Source organism: Elephantulus edwardii, unplaced genomic scaffold, assembly GCF_000299155.1.
Source record: "Elephantulus edwardii isolate Elephantulus edwardi_28Jun2011 unplaced genomic scaffold, EleEdw1.0 scaffold00499, whole genome shotgun sequence".
Classification (NCBI taxonomy): domain Eukaryota; kingdom Metazoa; phylum Chordata; class Mammalia; order Macroscelidea; family Macroscelididae; genus Elephantulus; species Elephantulus edwardii.
The window spans coordinates 328260-353071 of record NW_006400249.1 but is presented as its reverse complement, the minus strand read 5'-3'; the positions used below and the strand labels follow the sequence as shown (position 1 = coordinate 353071).

The 24812-nt window shown below is 43.1% G+C and overlaps 1 pseudogene; it reads left to right on the top strand.

Moving 5' to 3' along the window:
* The first annotated feature begins 1013 nt into the window (after nucleotides 1-1013).
* The window catches only part of LOC102865007, a 33944-nt pseudogene continuing 10145 nt past the window's right edge, over nucleotides 1014-24812 (top strand).

The following is a 24812-nucleotide window of genomic DNA, read 5'->3' as shown; positions in this document are numbered from 1 at the left end:
GGGGCTGGTGGATGGATGGTGGGTTGCGGCCCCTGCTGGACGGCGGGGTTGAGTGGACGGTGAGTCGGGGGCCGAGTGGACGGCGGGGCTGCTGGATGGTGGGTCGGGGCCCCTGCTGGACGGCGGGGCCGGGTGGACGGCGAGGGGCTGCGCCTCTGGCCCCTCTCGGCCCGGGAGGCTCAGGTCGGGCCGCTCGCTCCCTAACTTCGTGTTTGGTGGGGCGCACCCCGAGTGCGCGCGGTGGTGGAGACCCCTCGGCGTTAGCCAGAGGTGGGGTTGATTTCTTCGCTGGGTGAGCCCCATCTTTCCAAGAGCCTCCCAGGAGGCGGTTGGAAAAGGTTGATTGGTTTCCAGCTTCTCTCATGGTCTTGGAGGGAAAGTGACAGATTGGATCACTTGTGGTTTTGGCGGCAGTTGCACCTTTTTGGACAGGCCTACTCCCCCCCCACCCTCCCCGTAAAATTGTTTCTGGGCCTTAGTAGTATTTCTCCAGAGGCCTGGCTTGACTATCCTTGGCATATCGTGAAAATGGTGTTTCTAGAAGCGTCCTAGTAAACTAGGAGTCTCTTGTAGCTTGTGGACATGATCGTGCTGCAGAGTGGTTATGCTCAATTTGGTGCTTGATTATGTGGGTTTCTCTATTGTGTGTAAGCTTTACCTCTACCAGGCCCAGCTGAACCCAATACTGTCTGTTACTGATTGAAAGTAACAAAAGTACTTCCTTTCAGCGCTGGGAAGTGCCCTCCTGAAATGTCATAACCTGACTTAATAAGGCCTTTTCCGATGAAGCTACTGCTTCGTGTCTAATTGAGAAGAAAATTTGCTAAAATAGCTGCCAGGACTATTTTGACTTTAGTTCACTTTGACTACTAACAAGTTAGCGATTTATACAGCTGTATGGTCTCTATTTCAACTTTACGCAGTGTTCTCACATGTTTTGGGTTTTTACCTTTGGCGTTTGTAAATCTTTTCCTTTTTCTTTCATTTCCCCCCTCCCCCATTCAGGGCACCATTTTAAGGCCCACAAGGCTGTTTTGGCTGCTTGCAGTAAGTTCTTCTACAAATTCTTTCAGGAATTTACTCAGGAACCTTTGGTGGAGATAGAAGGTAAATATTTCTTTTAAATTCAATACTTAGTAAACATAATTGATAAAGATGACTTTGTTAATTTAGGAAGATGCCCTGGGAAACAGCCATTAGCTCCTTTTGGGTGACTAGATAACCTGTTTTTTCATCACTTGAGAATTTTTCCCTTTCAGTCTAGTGCCTGGTAAAGTGATCTGCACAGACTCTTAAGTTAGATGGTAGATGTAGCTCTCTACAAGGACCTTGGGTGATCTGGTGCCTTTGCATTGCAGAAACCATTGGTCATTATCATTTGAAAGCTATGGATTAGAGTTGAATTGCTTTTGTTAATGCCTTAGGTTTTCACCCTGCTGAGGAAGTTGCAGTAAAAGGCAATTTGTACCACTAAGTAGTTAGGCAGCAAAGGTACGAGGAGCTCTGTCTGGTGTGTTGCACTGCTAGCCAGATCCCATGAGTTCAAGTCCACTTGTGGCTCTGAGGAGAAAGATGGGCAGTGTCCTCTTATGAATTGGGTCTCAGATTCCCCTTGGAGAACTGTGACTCAGAGACAGTGAGCAGAGGTACAGATGACATGCCATGGCATGGGAAAGGCCGGAAGAGACGACATCCTTCCAAGGACCAGTGGTAGGAGTGGTGGAGGATGGACAAGGTCAGCTACTCGGTGTTGGGTGTGTACCTGTTTGGCTTTTTTGTAATAATCGTGATCATTGATAGTCTGCAAGTGTCACAAATTGTGTTTTGTGGATTATTTGTATTATCCAAGTCTCACAGTAATATTTTGAAGTGTATGTAGTATTGTTTCCAATTTATGTATAATTAATGGGCTACAAAAGGTTACCTGCTTAGGATTTCCTACTGGTTGTCAGTTCTGTAGTGTGTGCTATTATTATTTATCTTTCTTCTGGCCTCTGCTATGCATTTCTGCTCTTTTTAAAAAATAAATACCGTTTTCCTGTGTAAAGAGAACCTTTCCAGAGGCCTGGGGTTTTGGCCTTACGTTTCTGTCACTGTGTGTTTTGGGTTATGTTTACATCATTCCTTTGGGAAATAGTTGGTGCCTAGGGAGCTTTAGTGGCCAAATATTAAGAAGCTGCACTGCAGTCCGAAAGGTGTGGAGTTCAAATCCACTATCTGCTCTGTGGAAGAAGCATGTGCAGTGGCATTCATTGCCTTTTGAAAACCCACTGGAAGGTGAGCTATAGGTTGGTTCGACTTGACGGTCCACAGCAACAGCAGAGGAGTTTAGAATGACCTCTCTGGTGTATTCCATTGTATTTAGCATTCTGCTTAATGCCACAGCTTGATGAGTACATCATTGGTATAATGGAAATTGATGAAGCCTGCTAAAGTGAAAATCTAGTGGCCTTGATGTTAACGGTTTCTGTTACAAGGCAGTATTGCCTATGCTTTCAGCAGAGGTTCATTAGCCATGACTTTGGGCAGGTTACTGTTTCAATTATGTGTTTGCTTTTTCCTTTGGAAAGTAGTTTAATAGGCTTGTAATGGATAACGGAAAATAATGCATGCAGGAGTGCTTCACATAATCACTGGCAAGTAGCTCCCAGGAAGGTGGGAGCTGTTATTTTATCATACTGAATATCTGTTCTATGTCATGTATAATGCTAGACCCAAGAAAAGTGTAAGCAGCCTGAGGATGGTTGAGTCTGACTTTAACAGATTCCACAAAAGGAAACAGTTCCTAACAACATCCACAACTACAAAACCACTTCTGGAAGATTAGACATGGTCTCCCACATTCCTGCACCCACTTCTATTCCAGTACCAATCTTAGTGCTTTACAGGGTCCAAAATCTCTTGCAGTGACTACACAGAACCATACAGTTATGGGGTTTATTAGGGAAATTAACAGGGTATAATTCCTCAGTCCAGACAGATTTTCAAGAATAGCTGCAGGTCATTTGGCCTTTAGCATCACAGCATAGATCAGGGTTATAAAGTTCCTGTAGTCGACTTTCTGCAGCAAGCACTTCATGTCCTCAGTTTCAGCAACCAAAGTTGTGTCATCTGCATAACATAGGTTGTTGATGAGTCTTCCTCCAATACTGATGCCACAATCTTCCTCATAAAGCATGATATGTTCTGCGTATAGATTGATAAGGTATTTAAGAACTTTTACTAGGAGATACCAATACGCAGAGAGTGTTCTGCAGGCTGTTACTGTGGATTAGTATCCTTGATAATTCAGAATGAGTTTACTTTGGAGAGAAACATGAATTAGAAAAGGAGTTGACTTTTGAGCAACCCTTCCTCAAGAGTCACTGAAATACTTGGAGAATCTTTTCTGTAGTTTGATTTGGAGCAAGAGCACTGGAGGCCTAGTGGGTGGGTGGATAAGGAGTTGTGCTGCCAACCCAAAGGCAAGTGGTTCAAATCCACGAACTAGTCCACAGGAGAAAGAATGAGCAGTCTGCTCCTGTGTGTGATTTACAGCTTCTGCAAACGTGCCAGAGTCAGTTGTGAGTTCGTTCCAGTTTCGTGGCGTGAGAGAACTTGATTTGGTATTTTCTCTTGTATTTTTCAGTACTTCTGACCTGCAATGCACAGAAGTATATCAGCAGCACATACGGCCGTCAGTGTCTCAAGTATAAGCAGATAATAAAATGTATTTTTAAAAAGCAGACAACCATTTCTTTTCTCCAGACTGAGGTTTAAAGAATCCTTTTGACTATGTATCATCTTAAGTCCTTAACTTTGGACTCCTGTGCTGTGTTGATGTGTCACCAGTGGTAGAGAACACTTATGTGTATGGAGTTAGAAAGCTTGTGTTCTTGTACTAGTTCTGTTATTTGTCGATTGTGTGAACATGGACAACTTGGCTTGCTTTTTTAACATCTGAAGAATGTCAGATAATTTTGAATGTTTCATGGCTATTTTGAATATTATTAGACACTGTATACTGTTAAAAATCATCTGGAGAATGTCAGGGTTTTTTCTGACAGATAGCCTGATTGGGTTGATATGGCTGACTCTGGATCCAGTGCGGGTTTATTTTGTTTTCAAAACCTTGGGTGGTAGTGTCTTCCACAGTGCAGTTCTCAGCATCTTTGCTACCCTGCCTCAGCTTAGTTCCACACATGTGCAGCTTAGGGTGAGTCAAACCTGTTTGCCTGGATTTCGAGAATTCCTTCTCGAGGTCCCTTCTTTCCATGATTTCCTCTGCACCGTGACTCCCAGGAGCGCCCTTTTCCTGGTCCTCTGGCTAACGGACTAGGGTTTTAGCCTGCTACCATAGTAATTGCCTATCATGGACGGTGTTTAGAGGAGCTTCCAGAATGATTCTGGTTTGGAAACAGGAGTGGCATCCAATTCCTAAACCAGATGCCTCTGGAAACTATGAACATAGAGAAATTATGTTATAGAACAGAGTTCAAGTCTTTAGCTCTACTGAGGTAATCTGGGTTTGTTGTGATGCTGAACCTTGTGCCTTTGGAGTGTCAATCAAATGCCATCGTGGTTTCCCAATGTAACAGTGTTTGGTGGAGCTCCCAGTTGTAAAACAAGTTTGGAAGCAGAAGTGGCATCCACCTCCTAAACCACATGCTTATGGAAACTGAACTTGGAGAAACGATGATAGTTAACAAAAGGCAACTTGACGGCAGCAACACCATTGTTGATGTACACTCTGTCTGCGGTGGATGAAGAGAGGCAAGGGAGAAAAGTAACAGGAATTCCTCCACACTCTTCAGACCTTGATCTTTTTCCTAGGTCTGAGAGATCACTTTGTAGAATGTGAGCACCTGTGCGGAGCAGCCAGCCACAGGGTTGCAGCAGCAGGTCAGGGCTTGCCTTGATGCAGGGCTGAGGAAGGGGAACATCAGGGCTGCCAGCTGATTCATTCCAGTTTGCCCCCTTGCTCAGAATTGACATCTTTACCCTAGATGTATTAAATCAGAATTTACATTTTAACAAGATCTCAGGTGATTCTATGTATATGTAAGAGTCCATACATAAGTGTAGGTTCTAATTCAGTATGGCTCTGGTGGAAATGCAAACCGGAATGAACTTGTTGAACCCTCTGGAAAAAGCTGGAATTTTCTTTCAGTATGCTTAGAAAGCTCTGGTGGTCTAGGGGTAAAGCTCTGCTGCCGATCCAAAGGCAGGTGGTTTGAATTCAGCAGCTCTTCCTGGGAGGAAGATGAGCAGTCTCCTGGAATTCACTGCCTCTGGAAACCCACTGGAGGGTCTGCTTTGATTAGGTCCACACTAGATGGTAATTAAGAATTGTCAAAGTCTTCATGGATTCTGTTCAGGATTTTTACTTATAATTAATGAACAAGCGAAGGTAGAATATACTTTGCTTATTTTAGCCAGAGCTGGAAAATACAAATGATAACTTGTAGCTGTTATTCCTGTTCTTAGCCGCACTTTAGGATTATTTTCAGAGCTTTTACAAATAGACAGTAGGCTATCTCCAGTTGAGTTGGATCAGTCTTTGTTAGGTGGGACCCAGGCCTCAGTGTTTATGGATTCTCTAAACTGGGGGGCCTCAGTGTGACTGACCCATGGTGACCACATGTGTATCGGTAGAGTTGTGCTCTAGAGGGTTTTCTCACACTCGTCGCTGCTCCTCCACTGGGTCTTTATAGGCATATAAATAGCCTGGGAAGGAGATTGCCTGTCTCAGGTGTTGGCAGATTCGAACCACCAGAGAAAACGCATTTGGGTTAGCAGCAAGCTCTCTCTGGACAGCACCACCTCCCTCTACAGTTTTCAGTGGCTGCTGTTTGACTGTGGATTGTCAGGCTTTTCTTCCAAGGTGTCTGTGGGTAGACACACTCTCCAGACTTCTGGTAGCAGTCAAGCACAGGAATAGTTTGCTTTACCCTGAGACCTTGTTGTTCACAGTGTGGTCCGTAGAAGGCATTGTCTAGATGCCTGTTAGGAATGTAGACCCTTAGCCATGCAGATGTTAAGTCAGAATCTACTTTGATAACAGCAGCCTCAGTCGTCCCTGGTGGGGGCACTGCCTGCCGTGGCTCCAGTGTGCAGCAGAGGTTGAGTCACTGAGCTGTAATTTTTTTCAGAGGGAGCTCTAGTGGCATGGTCCTTGAAAGAGAACAGGTTATCCAAGAGGCTGGGCTCTATGAGGAGAATGGTGGCATCAGGATTGGTGGAAGATCTTTTAACAATCTGCGACACAACCCTGCTTGCTGAAACTGAGGAGGACCTCATGCACTTGCTGCGGAGGGTCAAGGACTGCAGCCTTCAGTATGGACTGAGGCTCAATGTCAAGAAGACAAAGATTCTCACCACTGGACCAGTCGGTAGCATCAGGATGGATGGCGAAGAGATTGAGATTGTTCACAGCTTCAGTTTGCTCGGCTCCACAGTCAACACTCTCGGCACCAGCAGTCAGGAAATCAAAAAGCATATCACGATGGGAAAGTCTGCTGTTAGGGACCTCTCTAAAGTACTCAGGAGCAACGGTGTCTCTCTGGAGACTAAGGTGCGCCCGATACAGGCCATGGTCTTTGCAATCACTTGTTATGCATCAGAGAGTTGGACAATGACTAGGGAGAAGGAGAGTTGATGCCTTTGAGCTGTGGTGCTAGAGAAGAGTACTGAATGTACCATGGACTGCCAGGAAAACAAACAGAATCATCTTGGAGAGGATTAAACCAAGCTACTCCTTGGAGGCAAAGATTCTGGGGATTCGTCTGACATACTTTGGACATGTTCCAGGAGGGACGGGTCCTTGGAGAGGGACATCATGCTTGGGAGGGTGGAGGGACAGCGCAGGAGGGGAAGACCCTCTATGAGATGGATTGATTCGGTGACTGGGGTAATCAGGATGGGTGTGTCGGAGGCAGTGCGGTTGGCGCAGGATAGAGCAGGGTTTAGGGCTGTTGTGCATAGGGTCGCTATGAGTCGCAAACAACTCGACGGTACATAACAACAGTATTAAAGTACAAAGCCGTTTAAGTTCATGTGATTTTTTTTTTCATTAGTTGAGGGGATATCAATCCTAAAATTTAAATCCCAGAATGCTGCCTCCTTTTACTTATTCTAGATATTGCTGTCTAGGAATCAAGCAGTTAGAGAAAGATGCCAGAATGCTTCTTAAAGGCAAGGATGACAAAACTTCATCTCACATATTTTGGGCTTGTGGCTAGGACAGGCTATTTCTTTGAGAATGACATCATGCTTGGAAAGGTAGAGGGTCAGCAAAAGAGAGGAAGACCCTCAACAAACAGTGGGCTCAAGGGTGTCAGAGATGATGAGGATGGCACCAGCTATGACAGGTTTCAGAACTGTTCATAAATTACTGTGAGTTGTTCTCAACTATCCCTAACAACAACAGACTTAGTTGTGAGGGTGAGGGCTCTGTTATACTCAAAACTCAATGCCATCATGGATGGGGGCTGGTGGTGAGGGAAATTGGAAGACTCTGTTCTGGAAAACAATGTAGTTGAATTTTGTAAATAAACTAGTATAATTTAAAAAAAAAAAAGGTGGGGCACCTCATTGCCATCAAGTCGGAACCAACTCATAGCTACCCTTCCAGGGATTTTCAGAGGCTGTAAATCACACCGAGGGAGATTGTCCGTCTTTATCTTTTTCTTGCAGAATAGCTGGTGGGTTCTAACAGCCTGCCTTTGGGTCAGTAGCCCAGTTTCTTACCCATTAGGTCTCTGGAGCTCCCTGTCTGATAAAATACAAAAATACCTTCTATATCACAGCTCATTTAATAGCTTACAAAAGTCTCTGTCCATTCTCTCATCAGTCTCTTACTCTTTTGACGGTAGAAGTGTGCAGGGGAATAATAACCCCACCAATTTATCAGTTTAATTTTCCAGTTGTTTAGGCCTGTGTTGGCGTAGGCACATAAGAAGCCTCCAGGGATGTGTGTGTGTGTATGTGTATTTACCCTGGAATCTCAGTGGACTATCATTGTAAGTAGGAATCGACCTATTAGTAGTGGGTTTGGCTTTTTTAGTTTGATTATATATGCCTTAACCTGATTCACCTTAATGACAGTTTTTAGACTCACAGAGGGATAGCATTTACCCATATTTCCTGCTTTTTTTAGAAAGCGCAGTGAGTGGACAGAAACTAAATCATTTCCCTCAAGCTAGAAGTCCGTGCATCAAGACAGATAGAGAGCTCTGCTGGAGGAAGTAGTCAGGCTTCCTTGACACCATGGTATTGAGTCCTATAGAATGGGAGCATTTGTACAACTAGAGATAAAGTGAGCATTTAAAATAAAGTCCAGGGGCCTTTAAAGACTAAGATACTGAACTTGATTTACGAGGATTTTGGTGCTGGATGGACACAGCTGCAGTGTCCCTGGCAGGAAATGGCACTTAGACGTAGGTAACAAAGACATTTGAACCAGAGGAGGGGAGGATGGCTGGCCCAGGTGAGCATGATCTATAGTAGACAGTTTGACATGTGTTTCATGACATTAGACATGATGTCACTAGAGATGAGTAGTTGTTGCTAGGTGCCATTAAGTCCACTGCAGCTCACGCAGCCTTATGTCAGTATATGTTGGTAAACACAGTGTTTACCTTGCGTATTCACTAATCTGACACCACATTTGAGTGAGAAATCTACTTTCACAAAGTCTTACATTTGCTAGTGAGTGCTAGAATGTAGCTGCAAAATTACTGTTGTTGACCATCCAGTCCGAACCAAGCCGTAGCTGACCCTTCAGTAGGTTTTCAGAGGCAGTAAATTAGATGGGAGGAGATCGCTTGTCTTTCTGTCAGCTGGTAGACTTGACTTCTATGCCTTCAGGGTACTGTTAGTAAATCAGGTGCTGGGAAATAATCTTATAAACCAAAAGGTGACAAGTACTAGGCAAGTTCCACACACTGAGCTTTTTTATTTGCTGAATGTTAAGGTTTGTATCTGCATGAGTGCAAGTTGCTTCCTATCTTTTACAGGTGTCAGTAAAATGGCCTTCCGTCATTTGATTGAGTTCACATATACAGCAAAGTTAATGATACAAGGAGAAGAAGAAGCCAATGATGTTTGGAAAGCGGCAGAGTTTCTCCAGATGCTGGAAGCCATTAAAGCCCTTGAAGTCAGGTAATGACTCCATTAGTGAGGTGTATATATTTAAGTAATTTTTGCCTTGCTATAAAGGAAGTGAAGTTCTGGAATTCAGGATATTTAAGACTGAAAGTTCTCCTGGATACTGTATTTTCTCACACATACCTGATTCTTATTTTTGTGTAGAAACCATAGAGTAGGTAAAGCAGCCCCTATTGTATCTAATAAAATGAGGATGCGGTAGAATCTTCTGATAACTTGTGAGGAGCTAAAGTTGTGTTGGATTCATGGTGATACTTTTTACCAAATTTTACTCAAAAAGGATTTAAGATGTCAGTTTGAGGACTAAGGGGCATCTGATTCAGGCCATAGTCTTGCCGATTACTAGCCATGCATCTGAGACCTGGACAGTGAATAAGGATGACAGAAAAAGAACTGACGTGTTTGAACTGTGGTGTTGGAGAATGGCACTGAACATCCCATGGACAGCCAAGAGAACGAACAGATGTGTCTTGGAGAGGGTGCAGCCAGAATGCTCTTTGGAGGCAAGAATAATGAGACTTGGCCTCACATACTTTGGACATGTTGCTAGGAGGGGCTCTCCTAGGCAAAGGACATGATGCTGGGAAGGGTGGAGGGTCGATGAAGGAGAGGAAGACCCTCAACAAGGTGGATTGATAGGGTAACTGGTGCAGTGGGCTCTTGTGTGTCAGGAAGTGGGAGGATGGCACAGGATAGAGCAGAGTTCGGATCTTTTGTTCATAGGGTTGCTGTAAGTCGTCCTTGACTTGATGGCACCTAACAACAGCAGCAGCATAATGGCCCTAAGCCATTACATGACACCAAAGCGTGTTATGTGCCGTCGACTATGCATACATAGTACTGTCTTAATAAGTTTTAATGTATTTGATGACAGAGTTGGAGAGAATCTTTTCTGGCAAGTGTGTGATTTTTTTTGTTTTGTTTGAGTTACAGTTTCAAGAGAAAATTGTCTTTCCATTTAAGCATTCATAGACTTTTTTCCTTTTTAATACATGCATAACCCCGATGTAATCATACTCTTCCCACTGCTTGAATTCTCATTTCCATTACTCCTGTCCTGTCCTATCCCTTCCTGCCTTTTGGGCCTCATCCTTTGGTAAATGTTTCTTGCTCTTTTGAACTTAATCAGTTGTTTATTCTAGAAAGGTAGCTCCCTGGTGTTAGCATTGTTCCCTTACATACTTGAATGGGCTAGAGAGTAAGTAGTTGACTGCTAACTCAAAGGAAAGCTGTTCAAATCCACCAGCTGCTCTGTGGGACATAAACAGTCTCCTTCCCAGCAGTTTGCGTGTTTTCTGTTGTGAACTGCCTAGGGCTCAGTGTTGTTAGTTACCATCTAGTCCATCACGACTCAGCAACTTTGAACAACAGATTTGAACCATGCTCTGTCCAGCTCTCACGCTCTCTGCCACACTCAAGGTTATTGTTGGGGTCACTTTGTCAGTCCATCTTGAGAATTGTTTTCCGTTTTGTTGACCCTTTGCATTTCCCAACATGAGGTCTTTTTACAAAGAACTGGCCCCTCCTGACAAATGCCTACAGTAGTGAGACGAGGTTTCTCTATCCTCACCTCTGTGAAGCAGTCTGGGTGCACTATTTTCGAGACAAGATTTCTTTGTTTTAATGGTATACTCTTCACCAATATCACTGTTGAGAAATATCAGTTATTCTTGAAATTCCTTATTCATTCACCTATCAGATGAGTATGAAGCCTTAGAAGCTGCTATGGCTGGGATGAGGTGAACTTGGGCATTTTAACTGACGTCCTTGTTCTTTAACATTTTGTAGAGGTCCATGAATTACAGTTACACAGTGCTGTTTATTGCAGCGTCTCAGGTCCTCCCTGTCCCTTGCCATCCCTGTCAGCCCCTCACAATTGTATCTTGTGTAACTTGGCTTAGCTTTTTTTAAAGTCAGTCATGCCTATCTCGTTCCACATTGTTAATTGTCATGCACACAGTGTCTGAACCATTCATTTCACATTGACCTTCCCTTCACTCTGATAAAGAGCTCCTCCCCTTTATAACACTGCATAGTATACACAATGTATAACAGTATTTGTATAGAATATACAGTGTGTAACAGTATTTGTCCTTTTGGGACCAATTCATTTTGTTCCACATATTGTCCTCTAGACTCATCTGTGGTATGTAGCACTTCATGAATTCTTCATTGGTTCTCACTGCTGCATAAATAACCAGCTTCTGTCCATTCATTTATTGATGGGCACGTAAGCTGTTTCATCTCTTTGCTGTTGTAAATAATGCTGCAGTAAACATAGGTTTGCATACATTTGATCTGATTTCTTTTTTTTTTTTTTCGTTAGGGTGAGGGCTAAGGGTAGACTATTCCTCCCTCTAGGGTTAGGGTTAGGTTTAGGGTTCAGGTGAATTTTGGGCTAGGGCTAGACCTATGTCCCCGTCTAGGGTTAGTGTTAGGGTTAGTGCTAGATGTAGGTCTCCGGGTAGGGTTAGGGCTAGGGCTAGGTTCAGATCTGATTTCTTTAGGATATATTCCCAGTAGTGGAATCTAGTGTAATTTCTCACAATCATTTGTTACTTGTTATACTGTTGAACTTTGCTATTGTTGCTGGAGTGTGGTAATATGTCATTGTTGTATTTGATTTGCATCTAATAGCTAGTGATCTTGAGCATTTTTCATTTGTCACATGTGTTGGCCATCTGGATGTCTGGTGAAGAGAGTTTTGTATAGTCTACATTTTGTAATTGTCTTTTTGTTGAAGTTCTGCAGTTTTTCTCCAGATTCCTTAAATGCTGTCAAGTCATAGATGACTCATTAGCAACCCTACGAACAAAGGATCTAAACACTTGTATAACTTTAATCGTTTCTCCAAGTTGGTAAGAGTTTCAGGAGGCAAGCCATTTTGGAAGGGATGCTGCTCCTGCTTCTAAGTTTATTTTAATTGGGAAGCTCCACCAAACACTGTCCACCATTGGTAACCATTATCACATTTGACACATCAGTGTCTCATTGTTTAGCATCACAGCAACCATGAGTTTCCTCTGTACAGCAAATGAACAGACCAGTGCCATACCACTTAGAAGAATGTTTAACCAAAAACAATTAAAACCAGGCCTGAGCACTACAGGTTAAAATCACCCACCTATACCCTGGTAGCATAACTTTCTATCCACTAGGCCAGTAGCGCTTTGTTGTTGTTAATTGTTGTTGAGTTGTGGACTACTCGTAGCGACCCTATGAATGAAAGACCTGAACACTTGTATAACTTTTATCGTTTGTCCATATTCATAGAATTTTCCAGAGGCTTAATTTTTTAATTTTTTTTCTGCTATGTAGGGTCTCTCTATCTTTCTGGAGAATTTTTTTTTAAATGTGTACAAGGATTTGATTGCTAGAAGGTCTCATTCATCCATTTTATCCTTTTCTAGTTGTGCATTTTTTGGCTATGCTTGAAAGCCTATTTATGCTGTAGATTAATGGTCCTAAATTTGTTCTTGTTTTCTTCAGATGGTCTTTCAAGTGTTTGGTTTTACCAGTAGATCCTTGCTACCATGAGTGCAGCTTCTTGCCACTAGGCCATGAGGCTCCTTACTAGGATTTCCAGTATAATATTGAATAGCAGTAGTGATGGTGGGCATACTTGCCTGTTCCCTGTTCTCAGGGGGAACGCCTTCATTATCTCTCCATTGACCATGATGTTGTTCATTTCGTATATGTGTTACTAAGTTGAGGGAATTCCCCTCTAGTGATATTGTGTTGAGCATTTTAATGAAGAAAAGGTGATGCCTTTTGATAATGCCTGTTCTGCATATGTTGAGGTAATCCTGTCATTCCTGTTCTTTGTTTTATTGATGTGATGGATTATACTGATGGTTTGGTTTTTTTTATATTGATGGTTTTTATGTTGAACCATCATTGGATACTTCTTCTGTATCCCACTTGATCATGGTGAATTATTCTTTTGATAATACTGGTGTATTCTATAAGCTTAGATTTGCGTAAGGATTTTGATGTCTATGTTTGTGAGGGACATTGATCTATAGTTTTCTTCATTCTCATTTTCTGACTGCTGCTACCATCAGTGTTGATTGCGGATCCAGGCTTTCACATGAGCACAGTTTAAGTGTGGAACTCCCATTCTTGTCAATGTTAGTCATAGTTTGTTATGATCCATATAGTTAAATGCCTTTGCCTAGTCAGTGAAACACAAATATTCTTCTGATATTCTTTCAGTCGGGATCCATCTAACATCAGCTCTGATATCCCTGGCCTCTTTTAAATCCAGCTTGAACTTCCAGCAGTTCTCTCTGTAATGTTCTGGTGAATCGGTCTTCAGCAACATTTTGTGTGTGATATTGTTCAGTAATTTCCACATGGTGTAGGATTACCTTTCTTGAAAATGGGAACAAGTATGAATCACTCCAAGTCATTCAGCCTGGCACCTGTCCTCAATTTCCTTGAGCACGTCCAAGGCTGAATCTGTTAGTTGAAGCCTGTCAACTGGTATTCCATTGATTGCTGGGGCCTTTACCATTGATTCTTTTTCTTTTTCTTTTTTTTTAATTTTTTTTGTATTATTTTTACATATACCGTCAAATCAGATCTGACTGGTACAGGAGGAGATTGCTCCCTCCTTCTCCAGCAGAGCATCTGGTGGATTTGAACCGCTTACCTCTGGGATTGCAGTGCAGCGTCTTGCCACTAGGCCACCAGAGATCCCTCTCCATTGGTTCTTTTTCATATGCTATTTCCTAAAAATTTCAGTGTTCTCCAGTTATTTTTGTTATGGTTACTCTGTATTCCCTCCGTTATCTTTTGTTTTTTCTGGGAACATTCAGGATTTTGCCCATCGTTTCAGTTCTTTCAGCTTGAAAAATGCAAGTGAGTACTTCCCATTTTATTCTCCAATTCTAGTTCTCTGAACATTGTTATATAAGAGCAGTTGAGAGTATTTCAAAGGGCAGCTTAAAAAGAAATCAAAATATTACAATGGAATGTGTAAAAATGAGTAGAAATCCTCATTTCCTTCATCTTGGCTTTAGTGTTTTGTGTATAATTTTTTCAACAGGTCACACTTAGAACTGTGGATGTTGTTGTGCACCGTTGAGTCGGAACTGACTCATAGCTGACCCTTGAGTGGTATTTAATCACACAGAAAGAGATTGCCCGTCTTTCTCTCTTGGAGCACCTAGCAGATTTGAACCACCTGCCTTTGGAATTGCACTAGGCCACCAGAGCTCCCTGTGTGAGGATAATTTCCTGCTACTCACAGCATTGTATTTTAGGATTGATCTTTAAATGTTCCCTTTGATGCCACACTATTCCTCTTCAATTTGTCATTCTTGGTATTATAGATCATATGATTGTCTGGTTAATGCCTGCGAAGTCAATCTTTATGTTCTATTAAGTCTTGACAGATCAAAAAATAAAAGTCCTTTGTTGCGTGAAGGCTTATTCCATCCATGTCTTTAAAGGTACATTATTTTGAGGGAGCAACTCTTTCCCAATCTCACACTGAATGCCTTCAACCTGATGGCCTCAACTTCTGGCACTACATCCAGGATGTCCTTCTGTTCACAGGGCTTTCCAAGCCCTCTTTTTCTAGGAGCAGATGGTCAGTCCTGCTTCTTGAGTTGGTCTTAGTCTGGAAACACTGTTGAAACCTGTCTATCAAGGATGACCCTTCTGGCATTTGAAATAAGCAGTGGAAAATCTTCCAGCAGCACAACAAAGTGTATTAGTCGGTATTCAGTAAGCATTTGGATGGATTGTTGCTCTATCCATAGCAGTTTAAGGCCTGATCATGTGATATCTTAGAGAAACTGAAACATTGCCCCAAACTTGTTGTATATTGATGGTATGTAGACCTAACTAATTACCAAGCTAGGGGTTTGTTGAGGTCTATTCAGAATCTTTTTGAGGCTAACTGAAAGATTAACTTTCACCCCCTCACTATTCCACTGCAGAATGGTGGGAGAAAACTGGTGTAGGGTCCATTTGAAATGGAATGACCAGGACAGCAGTGAAAGTTTTTGTAAAGTAATTGAGAACCTCTAGGAAGCTCTGGTGGCCTAGTTCTAAGGAGCTATGTAGTCACCCTGAAGGTACACAATTCAAGTCCCAACACCTGCTTTTTGAGAGGATGAGCAGTCTCCTGTATGATTTACTCCCTTTAAAAACCTGCTGGAGGGAGGGTCAGGTATGAGCTGGATCCGACTCAGTGGTACACAACAATGACAGTGGTGCAGTAGACATGCAGTAAAAGGGGAGACACATAATTGAGCAAATTATCTGGAAGCAGTACATCATACTTGAATAAATAGGGGATGAGAGGCAGAAGCTCCTCGATGCCTTCAGTAAAGCACAGCAGAGGTGGAGGATGGTACCAGGTCAGGCTGGGTTTCTACCATTGCACATGGGCTTGCTAGGACCAGACAGCGGCAGTGGCAGAGTGCTTAAAGAGTTAGGTACCTTCCAGCAGTTTGGAGTTTGTTCCAGAGAGAATACTACATCTGTAAGATGTATGGAATCCCTGTGGGCAGTTCTCTGCTCTTCAGGGTCTCTTAAGGCACAATCTACTTGATGCTGGTGCTGGTGCTGGTTCTGGTACTGGTTAGGTGCTGTCGTCGAATATGACTCATCTTGACCCCGTGAGCAGCAGGTGTAAATGTCGTGCTAGCAGTGGTGGTTGATGGTCGTTAGATGTGGCTGTTCACTCTGAACATACTAATGTGTTGGATTATTTCTTGAACTTGTGCTGCTTGCAATATACTCTGAAGGATTCCCTTAAAAACAGGAAGCATACATTATTACCTACTGGCTGCTTATAATAAAAATAATCATTTATACCCTTTTTACATCTGCTCTTACATGATTACTCCATATCTCAGAGCATTGTTCTTACTTGCCGTAAAGAAAATTGATGCTTAACTTGTCCAAAGGTAAGCCAATTCCCAAATATTTATTGTATCAAATACCTCCCCAGCAATTTAAAAATCCCCCTGATAATTCCAGAGTGACATACAGTGTAGTAAGTCTTTGTATAATACAGTCTTTAATTGCTATTAAAAATAAGCTGTATTACACTTTAGTCTTGGCTGAGGATTTCCCCAGCAGATGGTAGGCTTCTCTGGGAAGGGCATCCATCCATCAGAGGTGGTCTGTTATTTATTGCTACACAACTATCCCAAGCTTGATGAGCTAAAGCATTAGCAATTTATTATTTCTCAAGAGTCTGTGGGTTGGCTGAGTTTCTCTGGGTAGTTCTGCTCACTTGTTAGTGACTGGTAGCACTCGTGTGGCTGTGCTCAGCTGAGAACACAGCTGGGTGTGGAACATCTAACATGACTCATGTTGGCTGGTGGTGTGGATTGTTCGCTGGGGTGCTTTTGTTTCCTCCACATAGTCAAACCAGTATAAGAGCTTCTACAAGTGTGAAAAAGGAAGCGGCAAGGTCTCACAGGCCCAGAAAACATCTGCTTTCATTGCGAGAGTTTTCTGTTATAGCAACTCATACAACTAGCCCAGGTTTGAAGAGTAAGTGGAATAAACCCTTTTTATCAACTGACAAAGTCACTAGAGGAAAGGCCCATGGCACAGTGACTGGTAGGGGTCAGTCTAGTCATGGTATCTGTAGATTTACTTAGCCTTACCAGGTGACATCTGGCCGGCAGCCGGGATTCTGTGAGAGCCTGAGTAAGTCAGCCATCTCGAGGTTATGACTTTGGCATATTCTCAGCGATGTCATCTATCCCTCCTGGTCACTTTGCTACTAGTAGTGGACAGAATTGTGGGCTTGTTCAGAATTACTGAGGTAGAAGACCAACGGTGAGAGTGACTTTGTTGTCTAATGTACAGTATTTCAAAGATGGAAAGGAATAAATTAGTACTAGCTGCTGATTTATCAGAGATCTGTTTACTTATTCCTGCCTTCCTAAACCCTAAGAGACAAACGCACAAGTCTTGTGTCTCATGCTGTAGTCAGCAGGAGGTTCTAGCAACGGGCGCTGCTCAGGTCTGCGCTGGCATAAGAACTTGGATTGGTGTATATGATCAGTACAAGGTAAAATACTTTTCCCCATCGTGTTGCCTTTCTGTCCTCTCCTAGTTAGTCTTTTTCAAAGAAAATTTTAAAGCTTGATGATTGTGCAGCATACATTATTGCCTCAGGCTCACCACTGTCGAGCCGAATCAGTTCAGAACTGACCTTCTAGCAAGTTTTCAAGAGGCTGTAAATCGCACAGGGAGACGTGCCCTCCTCCTATGAAGCCCGCTCCACTGTGGGTGAGCAGCCCAGCTCCCTACAGACTGTGTGAAAGCAGTGTCAGAATCCCAGGGAGTTTTACATCCTTGGGTTTACAGTTGATGAAGATACTTAGAGTTCATAAATTTTCGAGACTCTTTCCAATGACAGTAGCAATTGAATAGGTAAGGTAACTTTCTCATTTTCATGTATGCAATATTGTCTGTACTGTTTGTTTACTACAAATGGAATGATTTAAAGTGTGTTTTTCACTTTTTTTAGAGTCACAGTTTCAATAATATTTCTCTTTCCTCCCTTTCACTTCTCTCTCTTCCTCTCCCTGTCTCTCCCATTCTTTCACTCTCTCTCTGCCCCGGCTCTCTCGCTCTCTCACGCACACACACCTGTACACACATTCTCTGTCTCCTTTTTCTCTCACACACGCACACCCTCTTGCACACACACACCCCTGATGGCCTAGTAATAAGAAATTAAGCTGCCAACCCAGAGGGATGTGGTTCAAATCCACCAGCTGGGGCACAAAAGGATAGACATTCTTCTGTGTAATTAACTGCCTTTGAAAGCCTGTTGGAGGGTCAGCAATGAGTGAGTTCCGATCTTAAAGTACGTAGCAACAGCTATTGTTTATTGCTTGATAGAACTCATATTAAAAACAGAGTTGCCCAAATTTTCAGATCCTTAGAATTCAAAGCGCCATCATGATGTAGTTTAGGATTGTGTACATTCTAAAAAACAGTGCTCGATGATATAAAAGCAAAATATCAAACTGTCTTCATATATAAATTTATGCATTCTAGGAGTCATTCTCCAATTTTTCATTCACTTTGAAAATATGTGAATTTAAATCATACAGCTTCTTAGGCAACCAGTGGTGGTTATGTTCTGTTGACTCACCTGTTATTTGTAGTGACCCTATGTACAACAGCCCTAAACCCTGCTCTATCATGTGTCATTCTTAGTGTCTCTGACACACCTACTACCCCCATTACCCCAGTCATTGAATCAGTCCATCTCATCAAGGGTATTCCTCTCTTGCACTGTCCCTCCACTCTCCCAAGCATAACATTCCTCCCAAAGACTGGTCCCGCCTTGCAACATGTTCAAAATATGTCAGATGAGACTTCAGAATCCTTGCCTCCAAGGAGCAGCCTGGTCTCACCCTCTCTAGGACAAACCTCTTTGTTCTCTTAGCAGTTCATAGTATATTCATTACTCTTCTCCCACACCACAGCTCAAAGGCATCAATTCACCTTCTGTCATCCCTAGTCATTGCCCAGCTCTCTGATACATAGCAAGTAATTGGAAAGACCATGGCCTTGATCAGGCACACCTTAGTCTCTAGACTGACATTGTTGCTTTGCAGTACTCTGGAGAGTCTCTTACAGCAGACTTTACCAGTGCAGTTCATCTTTTGATTTCCTGACTGCTGGTACCAAGCAATCTAAAGCTGTTAATAATTGCAATCTCTTTGTCTATCGTGATGCTGCCAGTTGGCCCAGTGGTGAGAATCTTTGTTTTCTTGATGTTGAGCTTCAACCCATATTTAAGACTGTAGTTCTTGACCTTCTGCAGCAAGCACTTCCGGTCCTCAGTTTCAGCAAGCAGGGTTGTGTCATCTGTATACTGCAAATTGTTGATGAGTCTTCCTTCAGTCCTGATCCCACATTTCTCCCCATCAAACAGTATCATTGGTATCACACACAAGCATGATTCTGCTGAAGATTTATCAAAAAATGACTGAACAGCCCTTCAGTAGAACAAGTGCAGGCTGGGTTTGGAAGAGGCCGTGGTACTAGGGATAATATAGCTAATGTTAGATGGATCTTGGCTGAAAACCATGTTTTACCAGAGGAATATCTGGTTGCAGTGCAGTTTCCTGCCACTGGGCCACCAGAGCTCGCCACCAGAGGAATATCTATCTTGTGTTTCATTGACTATGCAAAGGCGTTTGACTCTGGGATCACAACATCCTGTGGCTGACTCTGAGAAGAATGGGAATTCCAGAACACTTGATTGGCTTATGCGAAACCTATACTTGGATGAGGAGGCAGTCGTCAGAACAGAGCAAGGAGATACTGCATTGTTAAAAATTAGGCAGGGTGTACACCAGGGATGTGTCCTATCTCCATACCTTTTCAATCTATATGCAGAACAGAACAGGGAACCTACACTTTTAATTAAATGTGTATCAGGAAGTATAAAGATGGCTCAGGTTGGAATAGGGTTCAGAACTTTTGTTCATAGGGTTGCCATGAGTTGTACTCCACTCGATAACACCTAACAACAGCAACGGCCCATAGTGTTATAGAAGATGAGTGGCTATTGGAAAAGGCAGCAGCTTCCTTAGTCCAAATCCAGCCTTGGCTTCAGAGCCAAGACAGACCTTGGTTCAATTTCTAGCAAGCTTAAGCAGGTCAGAATCACATAAACCATTTTAATTATTCTTTGCATCAAACTTGCATAAAAAGAATTAATGGCATTTTTGAGAAACTCATTGTGCGCTCTTATTTGTTGATCATGTCAACTCCGAAGGGCTTAAAAGATGAGGGAATGATGAGGAACCTCGATTGCCTTTTAGGAAGGATTGAAAGTTTCAGTTGGGACCTTTGAATGTTTGTATTTTTCATAATAGAGTTAAAAGATTACCTAGTGATGATTTTTACCATCTCTACATAACCTAGCAAGGTTTCTAAAATAAACATGTTTTTTCTTAAAAAAATGAAAAAGAATTGATGGATCTGCTTTGCTTGTGTTAGGTGCCATTGAGCCTGACTTCTAGTGGCCCAATGAACATAGAGCTGAGCCTTTTCCTTTCCTGTGCCATCTCTGACAGGCTCTGTATCAGTCCATCTTCCTGGGGATCTTTCTGTTTCTGACCACCACTTTTGCCAGCATGACGTCTTATTTCCCCAAGGATGGGGCCATCCTGACAACATGGCCAGAGTATTTGAGACTAAGCTTACCCATCCTCGCCGCTAAGGAGCACTCTGGTTGTACTTCCCCCAACACTGACTTCTTTGTTCCTTTTGCAGTCCGTAGGATTTTCATTTCACAGTCATTGTCCTTTAGTCCTCTTTAGTCATTGTCCTGCTTTCTATGCGTATCATGTAATTGAAAATAACATGGCTTTGATCAGGTGCACCTTAGTCTTTAAATTGGTATCCTTGCTCTTGGAGGAACAGTATCCTCCATCTTCGTGTTGGGTCTCTTCATCTGTTTTCCGGATATAATAGTTGGGTGGTTGTGGATCTTTGCTGGTGTAAGGGTAAGGATCTGTGCTGCCAACTCAAAGGCACTTGATTGGAATCAACCAGCTGCTCCATAGGAGAAAGATGGATGGGCAGTCTCCTGTGTGATTTACTGCCCCTGAAAACCCACTGGAGGGCAGCTATAGGTCAGTTCCAACTTGACATTAAATAACGAGAAGTAGTAGTTGGAGGCTTCGGTGACTTGATCCTTAAAAGAAGTTTAGGAGGTGCCTCTTGATTATCTAAGTGGTTATGTACTCCCATACTTTGGGGTGGTGTGTGTGAGAGTCTAGTGCACTGTGTGCCTTTTGAGTTGATGGTAACTTAGTCACTCTGTAGGACAGAATCACTCACTCATTGCCATCTAGTCAACATTCCTCTCTTTCTCCCTCCCAAGTTGCTGCTGGTGGTTTTGAGCCATCAGAAAGGTGTGTGCCACCTTTGGGTTAGAGTAGGCCACCAGAGCGCTCTTCTAGACAGAGTAGCATTGGCCTGTGCGGTTTCTGAAGCTAGGAAGATCTCTTCTCCCACAGAGGGGCTGGTGGACTCACAGCAGATGTGTACTTTGACACTGTGCCACCAGGGCTCCTTTGATCTTGGTGGTAGTGGCAGGTGCTTTCAAGTTACTGACAGTTCATAGTGACCTTGTGAACAACAGATCTGTGCCTTGCCATCCTGTAGATCTGTGCCATCCTCACCAGCTCATGCTCAAGGTCATCGTTAGTCACTTAGTCTATTTTGGTGAGTCTTCCTCTCCTTTCTCTGACTCTGCACTTTTACCAGCGTGATGTCCTTTTACAAGGTCTTGTCCTTTCTGAGCATGACCAGAATCCTTGAGATGCCGTCTGACCATCCATCCTCGTCTTTACTAAGGAGCGCTCCCAGTTATACTGTCTTCAGGACAGTTGTGTTCCTTGGCAGCCCATGGATATTCAGCACTCGAGCAACACCACAATTGAAAAGCATCAGTCCATTTTCTGTCCTCCCTATTTGTTGTCCAACTTTCAGATGCGTTTGAAGCAATTGCAGATGCCGTGGCTTGAGTCTGGCACATCTTAAGTTTTTGTCATGATTGCCTTCCTCTTGAGGCCTTAACAGCAAGTTTTTCCAGTGCAACACAGCTTTTCATTTCCTGACTGCTGCTACCGTGGTTGGTATGTCAGTGTGTCACGTTTTTTATTTACAAGCACATGAGTCAAAAAGGAGAGTAAAGACTCATCCACGGTAATTATAAATGACAAAATTACATTTTCTGTATTCTAGAATGAATGTAGGTGACAGGATTAATATTTTATAACTACTTGACTTTGTCCCTGTTAGCTTTCTGATGGCATAGCCCGTATGGAATTATTTAAAGGCTGTGCCTCTCGTGGTTGATATCCACCTGCAGCTCTAAGCGAGAAAAGCAGGCAGTCTCCTAGCATGTGGTTTCCAGCCTCAGAAGCTGTGTGCAGTGCCAGCTGTGAGTCAGTTCTGATTTGGTGGCAGTAAGTTAATTTTGTACCCACACTATCTGCATCTGTTGAGATGCCATTCTTATTCTTTGTTGTTATATGCTGTTGAGTCACCAGCGGCCCAAAGCAACCCTATGTGTAGCAGCTCTGAACGCTTCCCTGTCCTGAGCCAGTCTCACTAATTCCGACACACCAACCTCCATTGCCCCAGTTACTGTATGAATCCATCTCATCCAGGGTCTTTCTCTCCTGCGCTGTCCCTCCACCCTTCTGAGCATGATGTCCTTCTCCAAGGACCGATCTCTCCTAGCCTCCAAGCAGAGACTTGGTTTCACCCTCTCCAAGACAGACCTCTTTGTTTTCCTGGCAGTCCATGGTATGTTCAAGACTTCTCCAGCACCACTACTTGTAAGGCATCAGTTCTTCTGTCATCTTTAGTTACAGTCCAAATCTCTGATGCATAAGCAAGTAATTATGAAGACTGTAGCCTAGATTAGGTGCACCTTAGTCTCTAGACTGATATCGTTGCTTTTCAGCATTTGGGAGGGGTCCCTAACAGCCAATTTTCCACGCACAGCTTCTTAGCCCTGGGACACCTAGCTAATGGAAAGGTTGTGTGTAGTGGGTGTAAGTGTATGTGTGTGTTTGAGATAAACCTTGCATATTCAGAGTGTTAAATTTGCTGAGTTTTAACATGCCATATCCATGCCCTTGAAGTTATCACAGTAGTCAGTTTCTGTCACTCACCATAATTACTTTGAAATTCTTCGGTATAATAGTTAAATGTATCAAAGTTAATTCTTTTATTAGTTGGCACAGGCCTTTTAGATTAAGTTAAGTGAGATGGTGCTTAAATAGTGTCCAGAGTTCCACAGACTTGTTTCCACAGACAACTGTAATTGACCTTGTGAGTAACATACTCAGCCAAACAGTCATTATTCTTTTTTTTTTTTTTTTAATTTTTTTATTATTGTTTTTGTGTGTTCCGGCAAATCGGATCTGACTGGTACAGGAGGAGATTGTCCCTCCTTCCGTGGCAGAGCACCTGGTGGATTCGAACCATGCACCTCTGGGATTGCAGTGCAGCTTCTTGCCACTAGGCCACCAGAGCTCCCCACAGTCATTATTCTTAGGAATAAGATCATGCCAGTTCAACAGAAGGATCACGTCACTGAACCAGTTATGTTTGAATCTACTTTGCCCCTTTTCATCCTAGTTGTTGCCTGTAGGATGTACAGGCGGATCTTAGCCCTATGTTGCTGTTGGAAAGAAAGGAATGGCCAGGGCTGTGTCAACAGGGATTTTCCAACTATGTTTCTTAATCTCCCACCCAGGAAGCAGCTGAGATGTTCACAGCCCCTTTGAAACCAAGGTTTCTAATCTATCAGTCAACAGAGCATTATCAATATAATGTAAACAGTGGATATCGGAAGCTAGAGCCACTTGTCATCCATCCTGACCTATCATTGGTGACAAATGTCAGGGAGAAGTGTGCCACTAGCATTTCTCTGTTGTGTGCCTCTTCTTAATTGGGATAATCTAATCTCTGGTACCTTTGGGGTGGGGAAGTAAATGGTACACATCTCGATGTCCACATCGAGTTGTCCCACCCACAAGATGAAGTGAGCCTCCTGGGATGCCTGGTTCAAGTGCAGGCACCTCTCCTTCCAGTGGGATTGGGGGGTGAGGAACAGGACACCTGCATCTGGCACACTACATGACGCAGAGCTACTGAAAGTTTGGCTGTGTTCTTCTCCCGTGGCACAGCTTGCACCGGGAGACCTTGGCTTTATCCTTAATGATCTGTCTTTAAAGCAGCTAAAGTGGAGGTAGAGGGTAGGTAAGCAGAGCACATTTATCCCTTAGGCTTCAAGCAGTGTAGAAGTTGCATGTAGTTTGACCAAACAAACTGCAGTGTTTTTTAGCTAACCCAGTGCCCTACCTGAAGACACAGTACAGTGATCATTACTGATCAACCCACTCTAGCTCAGGGCCCTCTTGATTCAGCATCCCGGTCCACATGGCTTTCTAGTGGGGGCTGTGGAGAGTATGCCTTTTGGATCACTCAGGTTTGACTTGTGGAGTGGTGACCCTCCCTTTTAATGTGTTTATGTTAAGCTGAAATATTTGTTGCCCTGTTACCACTGTAGTGTCTCTTTAGCCTGGTTCTAATGTAGGGTTAGAACCTACACTCTAGTAGCTTAGTGCTAAGGAATTGTGCTGCCAGTCCACAAGTACACAATTCAAATTCACCAGCGGCTCCATGGGAAAAGGATGGGCAGTGTGTGATTTACTGTTGGCCCTGAAAACTCACTGGAGGTTCAGCTTGAGTCATGCCGACTCAGTGGTACACATCAACAGCATAGGGTAAGGGTATGTTTCCAAGATAGTAAGTCGGACTGAAAGAATTGGTCTCAGGAAAAGAAAAAGGGAACAAAAATTTTTTTAAAGTCTCTATTTCTTTGGGTTGGTTTTTCATTTGATAGTTGTCTTCATCATCATTATAAAGCTAATTGGATGTTTGACTGTTGTCTCCAAAGATGCCCAAGATGGTGACAATAAGGAGGCGTGTCATTTTTGCTTGAGAAGATCATAACCCCTTCATTTCCTATGGGGACCAAGCACAGTTGTGATGATTGGTGTAGTCCTTGTCCGTGGGAGGTTGGGTGCTCGCCTCTCCACATCTGCTGTACATACATACCAGGGTAACTTGTTTAC